This window comes from Gopherus evgoodei, chromosome 16 (genome assembly GCF_007399415.2).
Source record: "Gopherus evgoodei ecotype Sinaloan lineage chromosome 16, rGopEvg1_v1.p, whole genome shotgun sequence".
In the NCBI taxonomy this organism is placed as follows: Eukaryota; Metazoa; Chordata; order Testudines; family Testudinidae; genus Gopherus; species Gopherus evgoodei.
This window is the reverse complement of record NC_044337.1, coordinates 2,856,156-2,870,594: the sequence shown is the minus strand read 5'-3', so window position 1 is coordinate 2,870,594 and position 14,439 is coordinate 2,856,156. Positions and strand designations below refer to the sequence as shown.

The 14,439-nt window shown below is 55.8% G+C and overlaps 1 protein-coding gene across 6 annotated transcripts in view; it reads right to left on the bottom strand.

Moving 5' to 3' along the window:
• The window catches only part of AJM1 (apical junction component 1 homolog), a 34,036-nt gene extending 26,624 nt beyond the window's left edge, over positions 1-7,412 (bottom strand). For 2 of the 6 annotated variants that reach the window (XR_003996808.1, XM_030535824.1), the window contains exon 1: positions 6,971-7,053. The gene's annotated coding sequence lies outside the window, so the exon portion shown is untranslated. Of the gene's footprint in view, positions 1-6,970; positions 7,054-7,086; positions 7,173-7,323 lie in introns of those variants that run through there. The other 4 variants (XM_030535826.1, XM_030535825.1, XM_030535827.1 and 1 more) reach the window with 4 other exon arrangements.
• Positions 7,413-14,439: the final 7,027 nt, after the last annotated feature.

Here is a 14,439-nt window from a genome sequence, read left to right as displayed (position 1 = left end):
CTGCCATCCCACCCCTGCCCCATCACTGATCCCCACTCCCACTCACTGCTCCCACACCCTCACTCTCCCATTGCTCCCAGCCCCTCCCTGCCTTTCCACCCCTGCCCCCTCACTCCCCTCACTGCTCCGCCCACACCCCCTTGCTACCCTCTGTCCTCACCCGCTCACTGCCCCCAATACTCCCACTGCTCTCCCTGCCCCCACACCTCCTCACTGCTTCACACGTTCCCACACTGACCCCTGCCCACAGTCCCCTCAGTGTTCCTCCACATCCCTCTCACTGCTCCCCCTGCCCCCACCATGCTCCCCCCAAACCCCTTCACTGCTCCCCCTTCCCCACACCCCCTCACTGCTCCCCCTGCCCCCACAATTCTCTCCCCACACCCCCTCACTGCTCCCCCTGCCCCATACCCCTCTCACTGCTCCCCCTGCCCCACACCCCCTCACTGCTCCCCCTGCCCCCACAATTCTCCCCCCACCCCCCCTCACTGCTCCCCTCCACTCACAGGCATTGTGACATCCCCAGGGCACAGCTCGCCTCCCACATTCCTCCAGTGCTCCTCTTGCTCACTAATGCACACACATCTCACACCTCCGGTCTTCCACAGGCACAACCTTGTTGCCCCCGTGCTCCCCACCCCTATCCACTGCAAAGAGACACATGAGACTCCTCTCATCTTGGCAGGGCAGATCCAGACAGCCCAATGTAACCGCAGGCCCGGTCCCACAGCAGTGCAGGCTGGCTTCCCGGCCTGCTTGCTAAGCATGATTCCACTTGGATCCAGCCCCCCATGTCCTGTGCCCGCTGCCACTAGGTGCCATCCCCTCCTTGCAAGGCAGCAGCTGCACTGTGTCCCTCTGAGGCCAGCTTCAAGGCTGGGACAAGAGTTTCAGGGGAAATCTCCATTGATCATCAGGAATTCGGGGCATGTCCCAGGTTCTCTGGCAGCTGATTTGTTACAGGCCCTGTCGCTTTGAAGGTGTTCCTGGCTCTATCGATTCTGTTCCGGATGTCCTGGTTTGTTCCACCCTCCTGGCTGACGGTGCTTCCCAAGTATGTGCTTGTTTCTACACTGATGAGAACATGATCCTCTGTCCATATTGCTGATGGTGAGGCAATATTAAGGGTCATGATATCCTGTCTTATGGCAGCTGATTTAAATACAATCTTGAAATCATCAAAATACAGCACCACAACCAAACTCAAGATTTATCAGAGCTGTGTACTTTCAAGGTTACTTTATAGAGCAGAATGCCGGGGAATGAGAAAGTACAACATGTCCAAACTGTCTTCATTCCATACAACCTGCCTCAGAAAATTCCTCCGTATCTTTTGGCCCAGAACAATCTCAAACCAAGACCTATTTCCACAGTGCAGCCTAGAAGATAAGAGCACCATCATTACTAGGAGGTGCTGGAGATGGATTGGCCATGTTCTTTGGGTGGAAACTGATTCCATCACCAGGATAGCAGTAAGATGGACACCTGAAGGCAAGCGAAAACAAGGCTGCCCAAAAGCAATATGGTGAAAAGCTGTGGAAGCTGAGCTGAAAAACCTGGGGCACGGCTGGGGAACCATTGAAAGACTTGCCAGAAACAGACAGGAGTGGAGAAGCTTTATCGCTGCCCTAAATGCCAGAGGCATAATGGGCACTAACTCACTAACTGCCCTTCTCCCCAGGTTACCAGCTTCAGTCTCAGCCTGTTCCTCGGGGGGCTGGGGCAAAACTAGACCAGAGGAACAAGAGTTTACACTAATCTCTCCCTCCCTAGTGTAAAAGTACACACAAGAATATGCCCCCTCCACCCCACCCCCAAACATGTACTCCCCTCCCAGACACAAATACACACACACATATAACAACATAAGAACGGCCATACTGGGTCAGACCAAAGGTCCATCTAGCCCAGTGTACTGTCTTCTGACAACGGCCTGTGTCAAGTGCCCCAGAGGGAATGAACAGAACAGGGAATCATCAAGTGACCCATCCCCTGTCACCCATTCCCAGCTTCTGGCAAACAGAGGCCAGGGACACCATCCCTGCCCATCCTGGCTAATAGCCATTGATTGACCTATTGTCCATGAACTTACCTCTACCAGCACCTGTACTCTGACACACGGGCCTCCTCCTCGCTACCAAATCCATACGCACACAGCTGAACACATAAACCCTCCCCTGCCCCCCACTCCCACAGCCCAATTCCAGGCACACAAGAAGGAAGAGTGATGGGTGGGGGAATTCCACAGAACTCTGAGAACTGGGCTTTCCGCCTCCTGTGTGTGGGCAGGGAGATATGAGGAGCAAGGATCCAACAGGGATTCTGGTCTCTCATGCTCTGTCCTGCCTCCTGGGGGCTCAGGCGGACAGACAGACTGAGGCCTTTTTCCACCACTTTGAGACACAGCCTCTGCAAAGGGCCCAAACTAGCTATGGGGCTCAAAGCTACAAACTTCTGAGTCCAGTTTCATCCCCTCCCCTGTCCCCCTTCAAGTTCAGGGGCATCGGATCTGGGCTTCCATCAATGACTGGCTGCTCCACAGAGAGGGGGCTCCACAGAGAGGGGGCACACTGCCATGGAGGGGGTGCCACCGGCGAGTGCCACAGAGAGGACAGTGGCACAGTAGGAGGGGCTGACACTACTGGGCAGGACAGGGGCAGGGCCTGGGACCCCTCAGAGGTCACAGACAAGCTTTATGTCCTCAACCCTTTGCAGAATCCAGGCTGGCACTGATAAGCCCCCTGCTCCCAGTCATGCTAGCCTCTGCTGGACTCCTCCTAAACCAAACACTGCAACCTCCGAGCCTTGCTCTCCCCACCTGTCTGCAGGGAGCACTGAGGCCAGGCAGCAACTAGCACCTACCTGCCCCAAGAGACAGCCCATCCATAAAGGGAAGATGCAGCAGAGCCGGCTGAGCTGGGCTTGGCACAGGGACAGGGTGGGCTGGGTAGAGAGGCCACCTTTGTGCCTCCCGTTCAGTCTCTGGCACAAGTTAGAGCAGCCAAGGGGCTGCTCTAAAGCTGAGAAAGCAGGCATACAGCAGACTCTGGCCATGCCCCTTTCCCACCTGCAGCCCAGTCCCTGCACCGGGGCACACCACCAGTCTGGCAGCTCTCTGACATAAGAGGGATGGTTCCCAGGAGCATTTTTGCCCCTTCACCCCACTGGAGCAGCACAAAGGCGATGGGGGAATGGAGCACTGGCCCCACAGGCCCCTGAAGAGGAATTTGTACCTAGACACTCTGGCCATGGTCATTCAAGCAAAGGGCCCTTCTGGGCACAGCTGAGCCCCAGAACATCCTGGGCCATCTGGGGAACAGCCCCTGCTTGGAATGCTCCTGAGTGCTGGGCAGGGCTCAGCGAGCTGGGAGCCCAAAGACCCAGGCTGGCAGCACCCCTGCAGGGCTTGGCCCCAAACAGGGCCTGCCTTTCTGGCCTGTGTAACGAGAGCTCAGTGCTAGGGTCCCTTCGCAGCAGGCTCCTTCCTCACAGCCAGGCTAGTCGCCTTTCCCTGTCTCTGCAGCTGCCCAGAGCTGGCCCACCACTTCCTGCACTCAGCCCCCCCCCCCCCCAAACCCTAGTGCCAGGCCCCTGCCACGATCAGGACACTCTCATGAGGTAGCTGGCCCAGCACCACTCTGGAGGTGAGAGCTGTTTGTGGGGGCCTAATGGGAGGAGAGTCTGGTAAAGGCTGGGAAGGGGTCTGGTGTGTGGCTAGTGCCATGGGAACACTCAATGCTCAGATCCTGCCAACCGACACCAGCAGCAACCCCGGTTCCCACCCCTAGAGAGCCCCTTCCCAGTCTGCACCAGCACCGACCCCGGTTCCCACCCCCAGAGAACCCCCTCCCTGTCTGAGCCAGCATCAACCCCAGATCCCACCCCCAGAGAGCCCACTCCCCCTCTGAGCCAGCACTGACCCTGGCTCCCACTCCCAGGGGCCTCATGCCCATTTGACCCAGCACCGGCCCTGCTACCTGGCCTCAGGGAGCCCCCTCCCCATCTGACCTAGCACTGACCCTGTATCCCACCCCAGGGAGCCCTCTCTCTATGTGAACCTGGCATGGACTCCAATACTTCTGGGGACCTGCCCTCGGAGAGCAGAGAACCCCACAGTCCAAATGAGCCTAGTGCAATGGAGACAGAGGGACGTAGCACCCAGCTCTGCCAATGGACTACATGCCCAGCCCCCATGCACTCACCCCCCCAGCTCCCCTCCCTGCACTCACCCCCACACCTATGCATTGAGCCCCCCACCTCCACATGCTTAATCCCCTTCACATTCCCTACATTCCCCAATACACTCACCCCTACTTCCTACACACCCCAACCCCTACACAGTCACCCGCATGCACTCACCCCCACACCAGTTCTCTCATACACATGTCCTATGCTGGGACACACACGCACATATCTATAGACCCGCACATACCTGCTCTCGGTCATACACACACACTCCCTACACATAGGCAGGCATCCAGCACATGCCCAGCCCTTCCCTCCCTCCATGCACACCTCAGCACAGACTCCAGAAGTCACCCTCACACTCACAGCCACATTGGGTGAATTTTGTTCAGTTCAGCAGATAATACCCAGGATGACTTGGTTTCCCTGCCCACCTGGTCTCTCCCCGTTTAATGCTGGCCCTGGCCCTGGGGGAGCTCATCACTCCCTGCACACAATTAGGTGGGGAGATACAATGAAACTGATCAGAGCTCCGAGGAGTTCTCCCCTAATTGAATTTCTGGCACTTTCCTGCTTCAGGAACATGAGGCAGCTCCAGGAGCTGGCTGGGGGGGGGGGGGGGGGTGCCCAGAGCCAAAGAGCACATTTGGGTCAGCATTGTCACAAGGCACATGGGGACTCAGAGGCTCTTTCTAGTCAGAGGACAGTGGCCACAGGCCTGGACCATGGTTCTGCCCCTCCCCGTGCTGACTCAGCAGCTCATGGCAGGCCTTCAGCAGAGGGAGCAGAGGGGGTGGGACACTCACCTCCGAGCCCCCTCAGCCTGGTAGCTTGGAGTCTGACTAATGGGGCAGCGAAGTCTGTGTTAACCTGGAAGTGCATGGGGCTGTGCGGCTGCAGGTCCTGCCCAGAGCCTGGGGGAAGGGTCTCTAGAGAACTGACTTCTCCCAGGAGGGGTGGCTGTGTAGATCCAAGAGATGGGAGGCAAACAGCTCCTTCCAAGGGAGGGGGGCGCACAGTTCCCTCCAGGGGTGGGGGGCAGAGCTCCACCAAGATGCAGAGCAAGAGGATGAAAGCTCATCTGCACAGAGTGGTGGAGGTGGTGAGAGGGAGCAGGGGGGTTGTGAACAGCTCCCGTTAGACCTCTCCATGCAATTCAATCCATTCATTTCTGTATCTGGTTATCACCCCAGTCATCTCCATCACCCCATAGCCTAGTATGGCACTGGGCACGCAGACCCCACCTTCGCCCAAAGAGCTGTGGGTGTCACTTGCCCCTACATCCTGTGAGCTCCAGTCCATCTGTCCCTCAGCCCAGCAAGACTCAAAGACCCCAGGCCAGGGGACCCCAGAGAAGTAACAGCACGGGCAGCTTGTAATGAGAGAAAGTCCATTCCCTTAGCACAGATACCACCCACCCCTGCAGCTCCGGGGCCCAGGCCTGCTGCAGCTTGTCATGTGGGGTGGAGTGAATCTGGGATAGCATGAAAGGCCACTGGCCCTTCGTTCCTGTCACCACAATGCCAGCCACTGACCACTTGCTGAGCCATGCCAGGGCATCGTGCCTCAGAGAAACAAAACCACACACCCTGGCACCAGCTGCCCCGAGCCAAAAACAGCCTCCACCGGCACAGCTGGGCCAGCCCAGAGACCCCCGGCCCACATGGGCCAGGAAAGCTGAGCTGTTTGTGCAACAGGGAGAGTCCATGTCACAGTATAGGCCCCCTGCCTTTGGCGCCATCCATGAGGGTCAAGAGTCCAGCTGCGTGGATTCCACTGCAGGACTGGGCCATACAGCTTGGCCCAGCCTTAGCCTGGGATTTAAGCTGACATGCTGCAGGCCACATAGTAAATCATCATCATCCCTGGAAACGGCCAGTGAATGGGGCAGGGCAGGCTGGGGGCAGGGCAGCCCTGGCAGGAAGCTGCCAAGCAGACGGGGGAGAAGCCCCGTTAATTTATTGGCAGCATCCTCTGGGAAGGGGCCCCCACCTGCCCCCCAAGTCCAGGGGGCTGGGCACTCAGGGGGACAGGCATGAGCCGCATCTCTCTCTCTCACGCACACACACATTTTTGGATCCCCCTAATATTTGCCATCGTCTCCCCCTAGCCGCCGGAATCACGGCCCGGTCCTCCTGCCAAGCTTAACCCGTCTGCGGGAGCCTGGCTTCCCGGCGATGGCACAAACATGGCCTGGCTGCCTGAAGGGAGGCCGGGAGAGGGCCCCCCAGAGCGCATCCGCGGGCCCGTCTCCGGGCTGCAGAGTCAACTCCGCACTGAGCAGTGTCCTCCCGGTTCCCGCAGCTCCCAGCCCGGACCCCCGCGGTTCCTGCACCCCCAGCCCAGATCGCCCCCCGGTTCCTGCAGCCCCCAGCCCGGACACCCCGCCCCCAGCCCGGACCCCCTCCCGGTTCCTGCACCCCCAGCCCGGATCGCCCCCTGGTTCCCGCAGCCCCCAGCCCGGACACCCCGCCCCCCGGTTCCCGCAGCTCCCAGCCCGGACCCCCGCGGTTCCTGCACCCCCAGCCCGGATCGCCCCCCGGTTCCCGCAGCCCCAAGCCCAGACCCTCGGCAGCCCCCAGCCCGGACACCCCGCCCCCCGGTTCCCGCAGCCCCCCGCCCGGACCCCCTCCCGGTTCCCGCAGCCCCCAGCCCGGACCCTCCGCAGCCCCTAGCCCAGTTCCTGCAGCCCCCAGCCCGGACCCCTGGTGCCCGCAGGTGGCCGGAGCTTCCTCCCCGCATGCAGATGTGCCTGGCGCAGAGCCAGGGCAGGGGCTCCCCGTACCTCCGCCTCCTGCCGCTGCGCCCGCTCCATCGCCAGCCCGAGGCCGGGGAGGCGACACTGCAGCCGGCTCCATCCAGCGCCGGCCTGGCAGGGATCGTGCCCGGCTCCCCGCCTACCTGTCAGGCTGCGCCTGGCTCCTCGGCCGCTTCCAGCTCCTCATCGCCCCCAGCGGGCAGGAGCAGCCTTAAAGGGGCCGCGCCCGAGTCCCCGGCTTCTCCCCTGGCGAGGCGCCCGCGTCCGTCCGGGGCTGAGCAACGCGCCTCGCAGGTGGAGCCTGGCCCTGGATGACCCCCAGCTCCCCCGCTCTGCCATGCACCCCCCCCGGCCCGTGGGATCCCCGCCCCTTCACGCACCAGCCCCCGCAGTTTTCCCCGGGAGGATTTTGTGACGAGCCGCCCGCTCTTCGCAGGGTGTTGCAGAGGCTCGTTTTCGCCTGCCCGGCCTCCGGCTCCCCAGTGCCATAGTCAGAGCAGCTTCCTCGGGGCGGGCCTTTTACAACCCATCCCCTCACTCCCCTTTTCCGGAGGCCGGAAAGCGGGGGAGAGCTACAGTATGGTTGAGACTTTGGGGATTGGGGCCCTTCTGTCCATTGCAATAGAATAGATGCGTCTAAATCCGCTAGAATGCTTTGAACATGGCCCCAGTCCCCCCCTCACTCCTGCTCTCTCTGGATGCAGCACAGCCCTTGTTTGCATAAGGGAAGTATCTGGGATTTAGGTCTGCTGGTGACCCTGGGAAAACGGGATGGGCCCAATGTTCAAATTGCATCCCGTATTCTCTCCAGTGATATCGTGATACAATTATGGCCTAAGTCTGATGCATTTTGTACAAGATGGGGCATGTGAGGGGTCATTGGAAAAGTCACGATTTGCTGACTACGAGTATCCTATTTGTGTGCATGTAGCATTTTTGTATCTGGAGTTATGAATATTGTCTAGGTATCTGTATTTCACATGTAGTCACACTTGAGTGACACCCACTAGGCAAGACGCTGCCAGTCTAGAGAGCTAGTTGTGATGGGCCCATTCAGGGTAATGGGCCATTAGGGAAAACAATAGGCCTTGGGGAAAGATTAGCCCCCACCCAGTGAGCCTTCCTGTGGACATTTCAAACACCGCCTAAGTAATGGCTGCTATGACTCTGCAAGGGCATGTGACCAGCCCGCATGACTCAGGACTCCATTTTGGGGATCTGTAGTTTTCCACAGACGGGGTGGGAACTGTTTTTGAACCAGGGGTTCCTGCCATATGCTAACTATATAAGGCAGAGAGTGACATCATCTGTTGTGCTCCCCTCCCTACTCAAGAGAACTCCTGGAAACACCCAAGGAAGAAAAACTGAACTGGGGAAAGTGCTGGACCCAGGCTAAATGGATTTCTAGCCTGAGTATGGAAACGTGGGGATCTGAAGCTGCAAAGCAAATGCAGTTTGTCCCTTAAGAATCTGCAGCCTGCTTGTGTCATCAGCCAGGGTGAGAATTTGCTGATTCATTCTTATTTTTCTAATGTCTCAGGCTTAGTTTGTGGTTTTGTTTATTTATTAGGTAATCTGCTTGATCTGTTTGCTATCATTTATAATAATTTATAATGTACCTTTTTTGTAGCTAATAAACTTGTTTTATATTTTAACCTTAACCAGTGAGCCTTTAAGTGAAGTGTCTGGGGAAAAATCTCGGCTTGTTTACCACAAGTGTGCATATTCCTCTTCACACTGAGGGAGGGTGAACATATTAGTAAGCATACACTGTACAGATCACTATGCAGTGCTCACCTTCAGGGAGCAGGCTGCTTTTATTTAGATGGCCCCAGCTTGGAAGATGTTGGCCTTACCCTCTCTGGCCCACTGTGCAGTGCAGGATGATATAATTTTGGGTTTATTCTCCAGTGGGGGTGGGAGGAGGTGTGTGCCTGGGGAGCTGGGAAATTGGCTAGTGTCTAATGTTGGCACTCAGGTAGCCCAGTTTGCGTGAGTGGCACCACCTGCTGTCATGTAGGGTGATAATAGGGCCTGAGTGAGGCTGGCTGTGTCCCCAACACAGGGCTTGGCTACACTGGAGAGTGAGTTGCAGCGCTGGTAGTGGCTTTGCAGCGCTGCAACTCACACACCATCCACATTTGCAAGGCACATCCAGCGCTGTATCTCCCTGGCTACAGCGCTGGCTGTACTCTACCTCTGCCTGGGGAGTAACGACTGCAGCGCTGGTGATGCAGCGCTGCTCCGCCAGTGTGGCCACCAAAAGTGCTGTTATTGGCCTCCAGAGGTATTCGGAAGTATCCCAGAATGCCTGATCAGCCACTCTGCTCATCAGTTCGAACTCTACTGCCCTGGCCTCAGGTGACCTGCCCTTTAAATGCCCCGGGAATTTAAAAAATCCCCTTCCTGTTTGCTCAGCCAGGTGTGGAGTGCAATCAGTGAATCTTTCCAGGTGTCCATGCCTCCACACGCCAAACGAGCCCCAGCATGGAGCAATGGCGAGTTGCTGGACCTTATTAGTGTTTGGGGGGAGGAAGCTGTGCAGTCCCAGCTGCTCTCCAGCTGTAGGAATTACGATACCTATGGGCAGATATCAAGGGCCATGCTGGAAGGGGGCCATGACCGGGATGTGCTGCAGTGCAGGGTTAAAGTGAAGGAGCTACGGAGTGCCTATTGCAAAGCCCGTGAGGGAAACCGCCGCTCTGGCGCTGTTCCCACGACCTGCCGTTCTTACAAAGAGCTGGACACAATACTTGGGGGTGACCCCACCGCCAATCCGAGGACCACGATGGACACTTCAGAGCTGGGGGGGCAGGCGGAGGAGGAGGAGGAAACCGAGAGTGAAGGGTACTGGGGTGGGGGGAGAAGCATGCAGCCAGGAGCTCCTCTCAAGCCAGGAGGAAGGTAGCCAGTTGCTGCATCCGGTACTTGGTGAAGGACAAGCAGAGGAGCAGGTTCCCGGTAAGCGGCTTTTATTTTCAGGATGGAAATGTTTCGGGAGAAGAGGGAGGGTTAGGGCTGCATGCATGCATGCCTAGATGTGGAATAGCCCATAGATGTGGTCTATCATGTCGTGGTAATCGGCCTCGGTAAGCTCTTCAAAAGTTTCAGCCAGAGCATAGGCAATGCGCTTGCACAAGTTTATAGGGAGAGCCACTGTGGTCCTTGTCCCAGTCAGGCTAATGCGTCCGCGCCACTGTGCCGGGAGGAGTGGGGGAACCATTGCCGCACACAGGCAAGCTGCATAGGGCCAGGGCGGAATCCGCATTGCTGTAGAAGCAGCAAAGAATCCTGTGGCACCTTACAGACTAACAGACGTTTTGGAGCATGAGCTTTCATGGGTGAATACCCACTTCGTCAGATGCATGTGGGGTATTCACCCATGAAAGCTCATGCTCCAAAACGTCTGTTAGTCTGTAAGGTGCCACAGGATTCTTTGCTGCTTTTACAGATCCAGACTAACGTGGCTTCCCCTCTGATTGCTGTAGAAGACCCTCCTGCTCTTCCCAGGTGACCCGCAGCAGCGAGATATCTTCCAGGATTAAATCCTTTGGAAAATGTTGGGAGAGTGTTCACTGTAGGTGCCCCCTGCAGCTGTTTGCTTTCCCCAACGCACAGAAACCCCAGCACAGCCCTGAAGCAATCAGTCCCCCTTACTCACCATTTCTGGGCTCCTGTGGGTTATGTGCGCTCTCTTTGGTATGGGAAAATTATGCTCAAGTGAAGACTGTAAACTCCTTCACTGTGTGGGAATAACTGTCTGAGATATAAACAATGCTGCCTCTGTTAACTGTTGCCTTTTTTTCCTTTCCATAAGCGACCTTGAGTTCTCAGCTGCCCGTGTTAACAGCAGCTCAAAGACTCCAAAACCTGCGGAAGAAGCTGCGAAAAAGCAAAGAGGACCTGCTGCAAACAGTTATGGATCACTCTGCCAGAGAGAATCAAAAAGTGCAGGACTGGAGGGAAAGGGAAAGCAGGATCCACCAGAGAAACGCAGCAGCCAGGAAGAAAAGCACAATGCAGCTGATAAGCATCCTGGCACGCCAAGTGGACTGTATCCAGGCGCTCGTAGCCATGCAGGCAGAGCACTACCGCGCTGGCCCCTCCCCGTCCCAAAGCTCTTTCCCTTGTGCCCCAATGTCAGCTCAAAACTGCCTTGCCCAGCATCCAGATTCTTACCTCCACCAGCTGCCTCCAACACCTGTACGTTCACCACCCAGCCCTGAGAACTACGACCCTTACCCTCTGCACTCAACTCCCATCACCATGCAGTATAGGCATCCTGAAGTGCAGCAGTCATTGCACAACACTCCAGACAGAACATATTCAAACCTGTGATTGTACAGTTCCCCACCCCACCCCCCTGCCCTTTTAGGTTCCCAAAATGTTGTGTATCTGTCAATAAAGTTATTTTATTTTCAATAAATGAATTCTTGGCTTTGAAAACAGTCTTTATTATTGCAGAAAGTCAAAGATACCTTAGCCCAGGAAAGAAACAGGCACTGCAAATCAGCTTAGGAAAAACAGATTCCTACTAACATTGTAACCACTGCACTTCACTCCCGTGCAAGGCACCAAACATTACTGTTGTTTTTCAGCCTCAAATTCCTCCCTCAAGGCATCCCTGATCCTTGAAGCCCTGTGCTGGGCCTCTCTAGCAGCCCTGCTCTCTGGCTGTGCAAATTCAGCCTCCAGGCGTTGAACCTCAGAGGTCCATGCCTGACTGAATGTTTCACCCTTCCCTACACAAATATTATGGAGGGTACAGCAAGCGCATATAACCGCAGGGATGCTGCTTTCCCCCAAGTCTAGCTTCCCATACAGAGATCGCCAGCGCCCTTTTAAACGGCCAAAAGCACACTCCACAGTCATTTGGCACCGGCTCAGCCTGTAGTTGAACCAGTCCTTGCTCCGGTCAAGCTTCCCTGTATACGGTTTCATGAGCAGACATTAATGGGTAAGTGGGGTCTCCAAGGATCACAATGGGCATTTCAACGTCCCCTACTGTGATTTTCCGGTCTGGGAAAAAAGTCCCTGCCTGCAGCTTCCTGAACAGGCCACTGTTCCGAAAGATGTGTGCATCATGCACCTTTCCAGGCCAGCCTGTGTTAATGTCAATGAAATGCCCACCGTGATCCACAAGCGCCTGGAGAACCATAGAGAAATACCCCTTCCGATTAACGTACTCGGATGCTAGGTAGGGTGGTGCCAGAATAGGAATATGCATCCTATCTATCGCCCCTCCACAGTTAGGGAAACCCATTTGTGCAAAGCCATCCACAATGTCCTGCACGTTCCCCAGAGTTATGGTTCTTCTTAGCAGGATGCGATTAATGGCCCTGCAAACTTGCATCAAAACGACTCCAATGGTCAACTTTCCCACTCCAAACTGGTTCCCGACTGATCAGTAGCTGTCTGGAGTGCCAGCTTCCAGATTGCAAAAGCCACCCACTTCTCCACCGGCAGGGCAGCTCTCAATCTCATGTCCTTGCGCCTCAGGGTGGGGGTGAGCTCAGCACACACAGTCTCATGAAAGTGGCTTTTCTCATCCGAAAGTTCTGCAGCCACTGTTCGTCATCCCAGACTTGCAGGACGATGTGATCCCACCACTCAGTGCTTGTTTCTCAAGCCCAAAAGCGGCGTTCCACGGTGCTGAGCATTTCTGTGAAAGCCACAAGCAATGTCGTGTCATACGCGTCAGGCGACTCGCAATCATCGTCGGACTCCTCATCACTTTGGAGCTTAATGAATAGCTCATCTGCCAAACGTGATGCGCTGGCGAGACTCGTCAGCATACTCCTCAGCAGTTCGGGCTCCATTTCCCACAGAAATCGCGCTGCACAGAAACCATTGAGAGAGTCAAGATGGCGCCAAACGTGGATGGAAAAACAGGGACTGCTGGGATGTAAAGCGATGCATCACGGGGCGTTGGGACAGGAAGCAGAATGACCCGCACCCTTCTGTCCCCTTCCCACAACCCACGGCACCAAAATGGGGCAAGGTGCTTTGTGGGATAGCTGCCCATAATGCACCACTCCCAACAGCACTGCAGATGCTGCAAATGTGGCCACACTGCAGTGCTGGTAGCTGTCAGTGTGGCCACACTCCAGTGCTTTCCCTACAGAGTTGTACGAAGACAGCTGTAACTCCCAGCGCTGCAGACTTTCAAGTGTAGCCAAGGCCTCTGACTCCGCAGCTACTGCGCTGCTGGTACTCCACTTCGGCGAGTGGAATAACATTTTCTGCACCCCCGCTGGAGCGCCGTGGTGCCAGTGTGGACGAGGTGTTGCATTACTGCGCTCTGATCAGCCTCTGGCAACGTCCCATAATCCCCTTAAGTCAAGTGGCCACTCTTCCATTGTTTTGAACTGGTTGTAGGAATGCGGATATGCTGTTTGAAAGCTCTGTGCCCTGTTTCTGACTGCTGGCTGCTTATCTGCTCCAAGACAGATAAGTGTGCAATGCTGTGTGTGAGAGAGAGAGGGGGGTGGATCTGCTGCTGTCTGAACTCACAAGACAGCATGCTGACATGCTCTCAGCCCCCCAAAAACCCATTCTCTCTCCCCCGCACGTACACACAACACACTGCCTGTCACACTTCACACACACACACACACACACACACACACACACACACACACCATTTGAAAAGCACGTTGCAGTCACTTGCATACTGGGATAGCTTCCCATAATGCACCACTCCCAATGCCACTGCAGTTGCTGCAGATGTGGCCACGCCAGTGCGTAAGCAGCTGTCATTGTGGACAGACTGCAGCGCTTTCCCTACTGCGCTCTCTGAAGGCGGGTTTAACTCACAACACTCTATGTCGGCAAGTGTAGCCATGCCCTTAGAGAGGCACAGCAGTTCCCTGAGTTCCCAGTCTGCACCCCAGGGGTGACAACCCATCACACCACTGGCTATCTCCAGTCAGGCACCTAAATGCACCTGGAAGTTCCCTGCAAACAGGACCTGACTTCAGAGCTGCAGAGCACTGGCAGAGCACCTTCAGTGAGCAGGCCCCAGCTTGGGAGATGTTGGGCTTCCCCTCTCTGGCTCAGATCCTCAAAGGTATTTAGACACCTTGCTCCCATTGATTTCACTGGAAGAGAAGAGCCCAAATAACTGTGAGGATCTGGAGGACCTTTGTGCCTTATAGTTCCCCCCTTTGTGAAGCTGAGCTAGTGATCCTCACCGCTTGGTGGTGACGTTCGGTTCACTAGTGCTTGTAAAGAACATTTCAGTCCATTGGCGAATGGTGCTGTAGGATTCTTAGGTGCAGAGGATTCTTTTCCATAGTTTTATTTTAAAGAGACACCATTAGGTTAACAATATGTTACAAAAATATCTTTGTGTTTTATTAATAATGCCTTCAATTATTAACAGTGAAAAAATCAACCCTTTCCTGTCCATAACTATTCCTGTGTGTTTGATTATTACAGGCCATTGAATTTCAGTGAAACCTAACTAGCCAGTTTCACTTTTGTTGGTAGCTAGT